Source organism: Megalops cyprinoides, chromosome 23 (assembly GCF_013368585.1).
Source record: "Megalops cyprinoides isolate fMegCyp1 chromosome 23, fMegCyp1.pri, whole genome shotgun sequence".
Taxonomy (NCBI): domain Eukaryota; kingdom Metazoa; phylum Chordata; class Actinopteri; order Elopiformes; family Megalopidae; genus Megalops; species Megalops cyprinoides.
In genome coordinates this window covers 11,473,775-11,486,799 of record NC_050605.1, presented here as the reverse complement: position 1 = coordinate 11,486,799, position 13,025 = coordinate 11,473,775, and the positions used below count along the sequence as shown (strand labels likewise).

Sequence of the window (13,025 nt, the reverse complement as noted above, 5' to 3'; positions counted from 1 at the left end):
GTCCGCCTAAACTTAAAGACTCATGATTTCTTTCAAAATGAGCTGAATGATTCCATCAACACCCACACTTGGAACAGCAAACACACCAACCCACACCTAAACCTGATGAGGGCAGGCCTTATCTTGTAATTAAATCCACATTTTTTCTAATGTTTTAACACAGGATATGTTTTGTGTAAAATATGAACAATCATTTCAGCCACCAGCAGCTCACGCTTTACTTGGAGAAGTGGTGCTTTGGAGAAAGCCATACAGTTACTTAGGATCAAGGTAAAATGATGGAAATTAATCACGTGTAGCCTGTTTCATGGTGTGCTAACTGAATGTTCCCATCTCATTTTGAGAGTATCAGAGTGTCAGAGAGCAGACATAAAACATTTGAACATGAACATGAAGCTTAATGTGACACTATGTACGTACAAAAATGATGCAATAATTACAAGATACAACTGAACATTTAATGGTAAAGGAGTGAATGGCTGTCTCAGCAGCTGCTGACATAACATGAACTCTGAGAGAGACATTTCATAACAATAACAGTTAATGTTGGAGCTCTTGGATTTTGTCCCTGTGATATATTGGATTTTTCCAGTTTGCCCAAACAGGAGGCACTGGAGCTCTTGGGCTTTATGGAGTTGCTTGAGTTTCATGGCCCCTCCATGGTCCTTTTCCTCCACATTTTCCGCAATGAATTCTCATTGCTCATGCTCTTATAAATGGCCCAGATTGGGCATCGGCTTCAACTGCACCCACTGGTTTCAAGATTTCTAGCTAAAGGAGTTTTGTCTCTTGTTGTTCAGACATCCATATTATTCTCCCAAAGAAGGATCCAGATCACACATAACAGGCAAGCAGCTGTGACTTGGAGCTATCCATGTTTTAGTACTCTTATCCTGCTGGTTGGGTAGAAGTCCTCCTTTGTAAAATAGTGCATTACTCATGTCTGTGGTGATTCCCACAGCAGACTATGGGAAATGGGATAGCAGATATGTGGAATCTTGAAGCTCTACCCGGCTGGTACTGCAGTGGACACACACTACACCAGAACAGATCTGTCTCTCGGACCTTTGATAAGAGAGGTGAGGTGCCGTTACAAGCTGTTCCTGTTCAGCGTCAGTACACAGATGGAATGCGAAGACCTTTAGACTTTGATTACCTGCAAGCTTCCTGGAACCGTCTTCTCGCAGCGCACCTGATCACTCAGCTGCGAATGACTCACTTTGGCCGCCGCTCATAGCTGCCTGCGTTTTTGCATAACCGAGAGAGATTCTGTTCATTGTATCTCCAGAGTCTAACTCACTCCCCGCCCCCTTTCGTGCTGTTGTGGTTTTCAGTGACACAGTGGCTACTTCGGCCCGATGGGTTTAGTGTTGAATCCCTGATTCTGCACTCCTTAAAGTCCTTTATACTTCATACTACTTACCATTGACAAATGAAGTCTCGACAGTGTGCTCTTTTGTCATGAGAAATTACAATTTTTAGTATCATTTTTTACATTTACATTTTACATTTATTCATTTGGCAGATGCTTTTATCCAAAGCGACTTACATTGGTTACAGTTGTTTTACAATGTTATCCATTTATACAGCTGGATATTTACTGAGGCAACTGTGGGTTAAGTACCTTGTCCAAGGGTGCAGCAGCAGTGTCCCAGCGGGGATTGAACCGGCAACCTTTCGGTTACGAGTCCTGCTCCTTAACCACTATGCTACACTGCCACCCCCATTCCGGATGGACAGTTTACATCTGCCCACACCTTCCAGATGAGACCTCCTGTTCAGTTTGCATGAGAAGAACAAAATGGATACCGAAGGATAGAAGGATTAGTGTATGAAATAGGTTCATGGATGATTGTTTTCATTTTTGAATAGCAGACAGTGTGGCTGCTATCAGACAGTGTTGTCCCAAACAATGGGCCTCCTTCAAAATTAATGATACCTAATGAGGGCATGCATCTTAAACTCCACACCTCTCCCCCATGCTACTGCATCTACATTTTAACTCTTTATTTATAAATTCTAAGTTGTTCTGAGTTTAAATGAATCATTTCATTAGACCTGCTAGCTACATCACAAAATGTTTGTGACATTCAGTGCACATGCATTGGGAAATATCCAATCATAGAACTGGAATGTCAATCTCATCTTTGTCTGTGCACCCAGTTACAGTTACTGTAATAGGTATGTGCTACAGGATCAGCAAGCTTGGATACTCTTTGCCGATTAGTGGGTCATATTGGGTGACTTAGATCATTTCTGTTACAGGAGGCTTTACCCACACAGTTTTACTGAAAATTTCACATAATTATGGCTTTCTGGACACCCTCAGAATTGTGTAATTTTTTTACAGACTGTCCATGAATTTATGGACAGCAGGCAACCCTGCAATATTTTGGCTTCAGCTGCCTCAGTAATGGTGAGAGAAGTTCAGCCCATCTGATAGCTGGAGAAACACTGTAGTTTTCCACTGTGCACTGTGTCTGCAGAACACTTTCTCTGGAGGGCCTACCTCAGTGTTATCATGTTTATTCCATGGTTAATGTTTAAAATGTGTTTTGAAGAGGAAATAATTTTGTGGTATTAAAAATTAGGACATTTTGCACCCTAGAAATATTTGCTGGAAGGGCTGCCCTGCTCTTACAGTAAATTGGCTTGTTTTGAGTCTCAATACAGCGGACTAATCTTTTCCCAGAGGGCTTGGATAAAAGTAAGTTTAAACTCCATTGCTTCAATTAGTTTGATTCTTTTTTGGACATTGGTGCCAAATAAGGGATTATAGCAATTTTCTGCAAGACACTTCTTAGACTGCATTCATTTTATTAATGTATTTACAATGTTTTGATCCAGCAACATATAATCACAAAGACATAACCATATTTTAGTTTGTTTTTGGGGAAAAAAACAGATGCACAGACTTTAGTTTATGATTTTGCCATTCCCTGTAAATTTATGGAAGGGGAAAGAATAATAGGACAAATGTGAGTTTTCTTTAGGAAAGAGTTATCTGCGTCTTTTTGTTGCGTGTGGATGGTGCACTGAATGCATTCATTGCCATGCAGATACAACAGAAATGCTCTAGCATTCTGTATGTGTGTGATTGAACCCAACACGAGGAGAAATCTGGTATGGCATCAAGGGTCTTCCAAATGTTTGGCTGTTACCAAATTAGTGATCATATGTATATGGTTCTGACAGACCCAACACAAGATCATACCCTCAGAGGAAACAGTGGTGAGTGTTCCCTCGAGATTAAAGCTCATTATACCCCCCTTACATCCCATAATTCTTTTGGGACTTCAAAGTGTTTGTTCCATTCCCACTAAATTAATCCAGTTTTTATAAGCCTCGGGATTTGTATTGTAACTCCTGGATGAAGCTGGATAGTTCATCCTTTTCTTAAGGGTCATTTAGTTAACTGAATGCAGTTTTGTAGCATTGTCTTACAGCTGCCTTTCTGAAGGATTATGAGTCAGTGTTTATTGCAGCTTTTGAATTTCATTTGCCTGCTTGCTTTTTGATAGGACAAGAGACCAGTTAAAAAACAAAACTTACTTACAAATCCCAGTTAACCGCACTTAATGATTTCAGAGGTGTTCCTCTTCTAATATTTTTTTGTGTATGCTCTGCATTCATGGGGTGAAGCAAAGTTTATACTGCTAAGTCTGATGTGTTATGGTGTTATGGCACATTTTGAATAGCTGTAAAATGGAATTAAATGGAGTTAACACAGTGACAGTACAGCTCGTGAAGGAGGTCTGTGGTTTTGGAGGGAAGAGTCCCATATATCTCTGCCCATGTCAATGTCTTGACACATACTGTATCTGTAACTTTGTGTACCACCTTCCACAAAAGTTTTTTTGTGGCAGATATTTTCAGTAGGCTACACTGCAATTACCTTTTAAATATTTATTGATAGTGTGAACTTGAAATGCCTTTTGTGTAATGGCCCATATTTGTCCATTTGTCTGTATGTGGGTTCAATTTTAAAAAAGAGCTGTGTAGCTCTTCATAGTTTCATAGTTAAGTGTCATACAATAGGTCATCAAGGTCTCTACTGTCACGTGTGCTGGATAGACAGGATAAGGAAGGATAGAAAAGAAAAGGGATATAAAGTGGTTTGGGGAAAGCTGCTCCTTTTCTCAACGCCTGATTCTTTACTATGTATGCTGCTCTTTACTGCAGAAAAATAATGACTCTGGCTTTTGAGTCACTTGATAAGTATTTTGGTTTATGGAGTTATTTGTTTACTGAGCTTTGTGACACTTTCCACTGGAGGCCAAAAGAAAACATGTTAGATTTATGTTTTTCTTGTGTGCTATCCAAATGTGAATATCGGTGTGGAAGCCAAGCGTTTGCACATTTTTTGGTAACTAATGAAAAATGGGTCTAGAGGCTGCTGATGCTGCAAAAGAACTCCCTGAAAAGGCTATTTTTGTGATGGTTTGAGTGATGTGCTTCTTTCTTTGTCCAGCTCTGGGATGAAATGGATCCAGGTTTATTTTCCCTGTTTTTCAAACAATGATTTATCCACCTCTGGGAAGTGAAGTGCAGTTAACAGGACTTCAGACAGACATAAGCCTGCTCACATCGAACAATGCCTTGAACATGAATATGTAACACATTAATATTGAAAGTTTATTTGGCCAGGAGGTTAATATTTATCAGAACTCAACAAAGTTATTGTAAGATCATAATAGACAGACATTTTTGGCACTCATTTCACCTTTATGGTAATGTTATAACTTCCCCTCATGTACCTGGATTTCCTCAAACTCAGTACTCCTTTGGGAAGTGGCTGTTTATTGATTTTGAGCAAATGAATATGACAGCTAATTGGGCAGTGTGTGTTTAAATGCATGGTATAATGCAAAGGATTGTGGGTAACAGGCTCACTCAGTATCTAAATGATGTCTGTCCTACTGTGTAATAGGGGTTTGGGTTATATTCTCAGGAAGCACTGCTGTTGTAGACTTAAACAAGATGCTTTATTATGTAATCAAGATGCTTTGTTGTTCCAGTACAACAGCTGGCTCAAAAATGTGTGTGTGTGTGCTCTGTATTCCATTCCGTATACTGCAGTCTGCCAAATCAATAAACAGTCTTTCCTAACGCAGTCATAAAACAGCAGTTTCCCTAGGATTACAACCCCCGACCCACAGGTCCAGAGTCCGCTGGCCTGCCCAGCATGGCGTACAAAGTAACCTTTCAGAAGACTGTGGTGCTGCATTGTGATGATTGTAATGGGAGTCTACATCAGTCACTTGTTTGTAGCAGCTGCTGCTGAGTGTGTTAGACACCTGCCAGAGCACAGTGCTTAGACTTGACTCTGAGACATCTCCAGGAAGGTACCGAGCGCTGTCGGCAAACAGAAGTGACCCCAGTACTGCTGTAACGGCGAGCACATCTGAGAGGGAGATTCTTGCATATGGACCAAAATGAAATGTCTGAAAGCTTTTTTCACGATCGTCCCTAGTATTGGTCTGCCTCTATTCATCTTCAAAGGGAAACATGCTTCTGATCATTCGTTTTTTTGTTTGTGCATGTGTGTGTGTGTTCGTGTACGTGCCCGCATGTGTGTGTGTGTGTGTCTGTGTCTGTGTTTATGTGTTTGTGTGTCTGCGTGGTTGCCTGTGTGTGGGTGTTCGCATTTGTGTATGCACATGCGTTTTTGTGTTGGGTTTGCTTCTCTGTGTCTCTCCCATCACATTGCCATCCTCTCAGAAGCAAGTGTACGGGGCTCTGTATGAGTTGAAGGGCTGCCCTGCCTGCCCCTATGCTTCCCTGCCTGCGTGTTGAGACAGGTGTGGGGCTGACACGAGAGAAGCGGCGATGCAGACAGACAGGAAGGCCCTTGCAGCTGGTGTCTGCGGGTATTTGAGAGGACGGCCACTGACGGAGATGGGGTCAAGTACTGCTTTGAATGTTCTGTGCTGCAGGCAAGTCTTTTGTTGTTTGTAAAACCTCTGGCTTTGGGGAATCTGTCACTTGGAGCTCTCCAGCTAAGTGCCTCTGTGGTGCAGACGGAGCTGAGACATATCAAATTGCTTCTCATATTGCCTAGGATGTTACATGAGCTACACTTGTTTCTACTTTATTTGACAAAGCTTAATTAAGTTTGTTGAAGGGATGTTTCTTGCTTTTTTTGTGTTCAGTTTTAACAAATTACAGTTCTGTGCCTGTGGATACATGGGCAGTATTGGTTTTCAAGACAGAGCTCGAGGAAGGTATCAGAATAGAGCTGTTGTACTTCACTGTTGCCGGATCTCTGTTTTTCACCCTGACCTACATTCAGTCTTGAAAAATCTTGTAAGAGAAGCAGACACTTCAGCATATGAAAATGGCATTCTCATTGTGTCATTCTACCCAGCAGAAACAGAATTCAACCTTAAATTCAAACAGTTACGGTCACATGATCTGAGGTTGATTAAGCAATTATTTTTGATTAAAATAACAGAAAATCTGATTAAACCGCTCCTTTCATCCATGATTATGGCAACACCTCTCACTCGAGCTGCAATACCTTCGGAGGTAATCTGTCTCTCACCCGGTGTTTGTTTAATTTCGTACAAAATGAACACAGAGGCCGTCATCACAGTGGTAATGAACCTAGCCACACCAGAAAGGGAGGTTAACTACCATTAAAGCAGTGTTTAATAGCTCTGAGTGCTGCGAATTGCATTATCAGGCTTGGCTCCCTGGTTTTTTGCCAGGATCTGATTTCAGGAATATGATTAGCTTGAGGCTTTTACCATAAGCCAAGTGTTCCATCTCTCCCTATGCGGCGGAGGTAATCATGTTTAGGAGCGGAGGGCCATGAATCATATCCCTATTGGTTGGGGTGCCACTTCCGATGCCTCCCAGTTGTGCCTTCTGGGTTGCAGTGCATTCTGGGATGTGACACATGCCACCTGTGCAGACCTGGGGCGTGCTCAATCCTGGTATCTTCCTCAGCTCTGGCTGTTCCAATTAGCACACCCAGGCTGCAGCCGATATAATGATCTTGAAGCGAGAAAGCAGATGGTTGTTAATGTCACTGTAAAGAATCGCTACGCTTGAGGGGCCTGGCAAGGGTTGGACCTCGAGTGTCCCAGTCGGCAAAGTAACTGCTGCTCCAAAGGAACCTGCATCTCCGGAAACCATAATGTGCATCCTAATTAACTGAATGTTAATCAGCCACCCAGCACAAAACATTATATCATTTATGGCTGGGATGGCTGACCTTCATTTTTTAACGATCCTACAGAGGATCAGTGCAGTCTGACAGAGAGATTGTATTTATATATGAAACTTTTGTCTTATGAAGTCAACACCAAGGGGTCTTAGTTTGATGTAACAAACACAGGCAACCAAGCCTTGTGTGGATCGATCATTATCTTTCCAGTCTTGCCACTAATCAAGGCTAATGAAACCCAGATTTCAAATTCATTATTGGCTCCAATGAAATGTTAATAAGTTAGTTTCTTAGCATCTGAAGCCAACAGAAAGTGTACAGGCATGCAGTGATAGCACAGAAGGACCTCACCTGCTGGGAACTGCTCTGGGGTAATTTAATCACCTGTATCTCCAGTCTGAGAAGGTTTACCAGCTGAGCACCTGCTGTCTCTTTGCTTGTTGCCACACCACTTGCTCTGTGTTTTCTTCCTGGTTTTGCTGAGGTGTTCCATCCCTGTTTAAGTTGCTGAGGTCTTAAGGAGTTAAGAAGTTTCATTGTGAAGCAGTTGTGGTGATGGGTTGTTTGGCTCGGCAATGGCAGGGACAGAATGTTCATTTTGAATTTCCAGTGCATTCCTATCCTTAAAAGCCCCGTAGCATTGAATTGACTGTTTTGTATACTGAGTTGAGATACAAACTAACTTGAGGAATTGGAGAATACCTAATGAACAGTCATTTGGATTTTTTTTTGTTAGTTTCTGGGGAAAAAATTACCAAAGTACAAACATAAGTGTCTGCATGGGAGCACAGATATCAGGCTATTTGCTTTGCAAAATGAATTGGCAGGAATACATGAGTAGTCTAAGAGCACAGTTTGTTTTACTGAGCTCTGTCTCTTTTTAATCATTCATGTTCACGTGTCGTTCAGAATGATGGCAATGACATCACTGGCAATGGTCGAAGTCGATTTGGTTCACATTTGCTGTGGTTATACAGGAACTAGCTTGAACCCCTCATCTGCACTTGTCTGGTTTCACATTGTAATGCCAGCAGCCTGGTACCTGGGAAAAGACTTTGTTGCAGCTATAGATTAGGTCGCTAATACTCTAATAAGGGAAGACGTACCATCCTTTCGCCAACTGGTTTTGATTGTTTAACCATACGGTGCGTTGGGTTTGGCAGCAGTTGGTGGCTCTCTTTATTTTCCAACCGCCTCTCATCCCTCCCGTTGATTTGAAGATCCCCCATTTTAAATGAGGGTGCTTTCAGAAATGCGGTCCGCAGGCCAAAGAAAACCCACAGAAACTCGATCCTTCGCATGCTGCTGTTCTAAGGGATCAGCACTCAGCAGTTGATTAACGTTCCTGGGATACTGCTCCACACCAGACAGTTCTGCCAAATGAGCCTGGGGTCTCTGTGTCATTCGGCCCGTGATTTGGTTGAGCTCTGGAAACATTGTAAAAACAGCTCCAGTTGTACTTCTTGTACCAAAACTTCCTGCTTTTTATTTTTATTTTTTATTTAAAAGCAGAATACACTGCATGTTACAACTGAATTTTCCACATTTTTGAATAGTTGTAAATAATAGTGAAATAGTGCAAATAGAATTATGCAGTGACCAATAAAGTGTTATAAACAAATCAAAACTATCTTATATTTTAGATTATTCAAAAAAAAAAAACACGACAGTCGATGGGGTCTCTGATTTAATCTTTACATCGTCATCAGCATTGCATTCAAAACTGCCTCAGAGCAGTTTAGATGGTGCAGTTTTGCTTGTAGCAAGGCCTTCCACCTGTTGTGACCCTGCCTCCGGTAGATGGCCACAGGGGTGTTGTACGACAGAGGGCCTGTTTTGTCTGCGCCCGGTGTGAGAGATGCCACTTTCTGTACCACAGCTGTCTGCTTTAAAACTCCCTGCAGACAGCCCTTTAGTATCCTGCAGCGCCCTATAAATTGGAGTAGGGAACAACCCCTGCTCCTGACAGGCCGAACCGAGGCTCAGGCGAGCACACTGAAACAATCAGGAGAGGAATGTGTGAGCCGTTCACGTCACCTGTCCTGCAAGCCACGCCCACCTTCAGATAAAAGCCTTTAAATGCCGCCCAGAGGTCCGGGCCTTGGTTTGTTGACAGGGATTCCTGGAACTGTCCTCAGAAGCTATTCTTTTCAGTGGGCTTTCAATTACTTTTAACTGGCACTTCTGTACCCTTACAGCATTATCATAATGATGAACTGTCAAACCGTTCAAGGCTGACGTGAACAGTAGCAGCTGTGTTGGTGGCAGAGCATGTGTTGTTGGGCAGATTGACATCCTTAATGGAGTCTTTAATGGGTTGCCGTTTCTTTATAGTTTGGAATAATTTTTTTCCTAGAAATTCAATTTAAATATGACCCCGGGCCATTTCCTGGAAAGCTATCGACAATTGGGTAATTGAGGTGAACCTAAACACTTATTCTAAGATATTCGGCTAAAGAAGACAATGAATGTGTGATTCCAACTTTTTTAGTTGGATGTAGCAGGTGTGCACCAATGAGATTATTCTCGGTGGTGTTTGATAAAAGCTTGATATGTCCAGCCAGACTTCCCTGGGCTTTCTGTTTTTCAGAGATTTGGACTCTGAAAGAGCTTTCTGAAAGAATTTTCTAGAAATGTTACCTGCTGTGAGTCCATTGTTAAAAGGCAACTTCTTTTCCATCTGGTTTGAAGCATCTCCTCTCCTCATCTGATTCAGATGGTGGTTAGTCAAATATCTTTGCTATTTGACACAAACCAAAGAAGCGTGTACAAGTGAACACATTTGGATCCAATTTCCCTGTCACACGCAGTCTGTTTATTTTGTTTAAAGGCATCTGATGTTTACAGAATGTTCTGGCCATTGCCACTCTGCTAAGAGGGAATGGGACAACTCATGCAAGTGCATTTATCAATGCCAGACACCCACCCTTTGATGAAATAACCTTTGCATCTTAACAGTGCATTTTTCAAGATTGATTGGCTTTGTTGTTTATCTGAAATAAATGGAAACTGGAGTTCCCTTTTGCATAATGTTCTGTGGTCTTCACCGCTTGCCATCTAAATGACTCCTCTATTTACATATCCTGCATTGGTCAGAGCAGCTGTGGGATCACCCGACCGATTAGAGTTGGATAGTTTTCCTGTTGTTGCAGGGGCAGCCAATCAGAGACGACCATTTCCCTAGTGCCATGGGAGTCAGTCTTTCTGCTTTCAGGATCTACTTATGTGGTCTTTAGTAGTGTCTGAATTCAAACCTTGAATTTCTTGTTTTGTCTATACAACTTGCAACACTACCGGCTGAACCATGAAATGAGCATGTGCGCGTGTGCGTTGTGTGTGCGTGTGCGCGTGTGCGTGTGTGTGTGTGCGCGCGCATTCCAAACTAAAAATGGAAACTGTCATTTACACACCAGTTAGAAGACTGTAAACTACACCTCCTTTTAATACACCTATAAATGTACTGGCCAGACTTTCAGTTTGTTTATTGCCATAGCAACTTGTTTTCATAGTCCTCTGTAAAAATATCTTCAGGCAATTGTTGAATTTTGCACCTGATTGAATTTATACAAACAATACATTAGCAAAGATATCTCTAAATAACTGAAGGTCAGTCTCCCACAAAGCTACAAATATTTTAGACCACCGAATACAGATTTATTGTGTTGATATACAGTAGCCCTGTAGGACTCAAGGGTCTCAGCATGACTTTTGTTATTTATACCAAGGTTGTTTGGATTTCCTCATTATTTATTTGCTTAGCAGATTTTCCTGTCCATTGCAGTTTGCATTCTTTAGATTTATTTCTTTATTTATTGCGTATTATCCATTTATCCAGCTGGATATTTAGGGAAGCAATTGAGGGTGAGTACCTTGCTCAAGGGTATAACAGCATTTGCCTGTGTGGCAATGAAACCTGCAGCCTTTTCCAGACTCACCTCTTAAATCCAGGGCAGCACAACCTGCATCATGCTAAGAGCACAGCACGGACGCCACACACTGTGGGCGCGAAATTTTACTGTGTGGAAATTTTTTTTTATCTTTTCGGGCAGCACATGAAAAATGACACCAAAACACATAAAGACAAGGAAAACAAAACCCATCGCTGATGGAAAAAAGGAACCGGACCGACAGTATCTCTCTCCGAAGTCTGCGCGGCATCGTTAATCATTTCAATCTTAAGGGACAGATGTGCTTTGGTCCGGTGTGGGAATAAGAGTTTTCCATGTCAAACAAATTCCTTGTGACTGGCTTTGGAGCGGAGGGCCGAATCCTGCTGCCAGAAACGCTCATGTTGTTGCTGTAAGGCATTATCCCCCTAATTAGGAAGTGGTCTTTTTGCTTCAAATCTCCCTTAAATCAACAGTCCAGTCTGCTCCAGAGGAGAGAATAGTCTTCTTGTTTTCCTAAAGGTATGCAACTAAAAGAAAACGTGCGCACGTTAAAAGGATTTTAAACACACTTGAAACAAATTGTGCCTGTCTTCTACACTATTATAGATTTGATTGTGGTTGCAATGCATGATTCTCTTGTACGGTAAGTGATTGTGGACAAAAGAACTCCATACTGTGGTGCATGGTGCCATCAGGTGCTTCCTGGCTGTCACTGCCACACACAGGCCCCTTGCGGTCTTGTCAGCGTTCAGGCCAGTCCAGAGGCTCGTCTGTTGATATTCTCATTACAACTGGGAGCTGCCAGAGAGCACGCCTGCCTGAAACTGATTCTGAGTGTAGCTCTAAAACAGAAAAAACACGATAGACTGATGTTTTCATTTGTTTGTGACTTCACTGCTGTACAGCTGCAGGTGGAGGGCTATATCGCTCACAGATCTGAACTGAACCCATGATTTCCTGAGATGTAGCTGCAATCTCAGATCCACTCTGTAACATAAAAAGTAAGCCTGTGCTGGGGCCCGTACCCCCGTAAGGGGGATGTTGAGTTTTTCTGAATCTGTGATTTTCTCAGATCAGGGAGCCGAGCAGGCCATTTTAAGCCTGCGAGTCTAAAATGAAACAAAATGAGGCCAATAAATTCAGTTGATTACATTTGTAAGTAAGACCAGTGGGAGGATAATCCAGTTAGTAATTTGATAACAGCGGGTGGATCAAACATTGGATTCATTGGAAATGTAGGCTGAAAGTTACGGGGGTAGTTACAGTTGACATAACTTATAACAGATAATATGGTAATCCATTTAGAAATTATTGACCTTTTCATTTTACTAGTGCTGGGTTTGCCCTTTGGTGTATACTGGATCATTTTTAATTGTCAGTTTAAATTGTCTGGATCATTTGTTAAACACATTGGTTTGCTCTATTTAGTGGTATAAGTGCACTTCTAAATTGTCTGACATGAACGTGGACACAAGATACCTGCGGTGGTGGCGATCCTATCTTCCAACCGGACGGAGAGACTTATTCTCTACAGCCATCGCTCTTAAACGGGAGCTGAACATCTCTGTGGCTCTTTTTATCGCTCTGTGAAACCTGAACGGTTTCGGAGTTGCCGGGCTCCGAACGAGAGCAAGAGTCGACAGCCAAAAAATCCAGGGGGAGACGGCAGCCAAAGCCACAGGGCCCACACAAAGGAGCAGGGACTGAATATCGCTCGGCTCCGGCTGTCAGCGTTAGCATTGTTAGCCGAGCTCCATTGAAAGCGGGAACAAACAGACGGCCCTTTCTCTTGTAACACTGGAGGGTTTCACCGGCTTGGTTTTCCAAGCCAAGGCAGCTCTCCTTCTTGTTGGCTTTTGTCATGTAAAGCTCCCACTGACACAACAACCCGGCGCTAAGTGCCCGCTTTGTGAGTCACCCCTCATTTTGGAGAGCCGTCTCAATGACCAGGTGCCAGGTATTCA

General features: G+C 42.3%; 1 protein-coding gene across 1 annotated transcript in view; it reads left to right on the top strand.

The window, feature by feature from the left end:
* Nucleotides 1–13,025, top strand: part of LOC118770407 (PRKC apoptosis WT1 regulator protein-like) — a 55,807-nt gene that overhangs the window by 13,297 nt on the left and 29,485 nt on the right. The gene's annotated exons all lie outside the window — the stretch shown is intronic.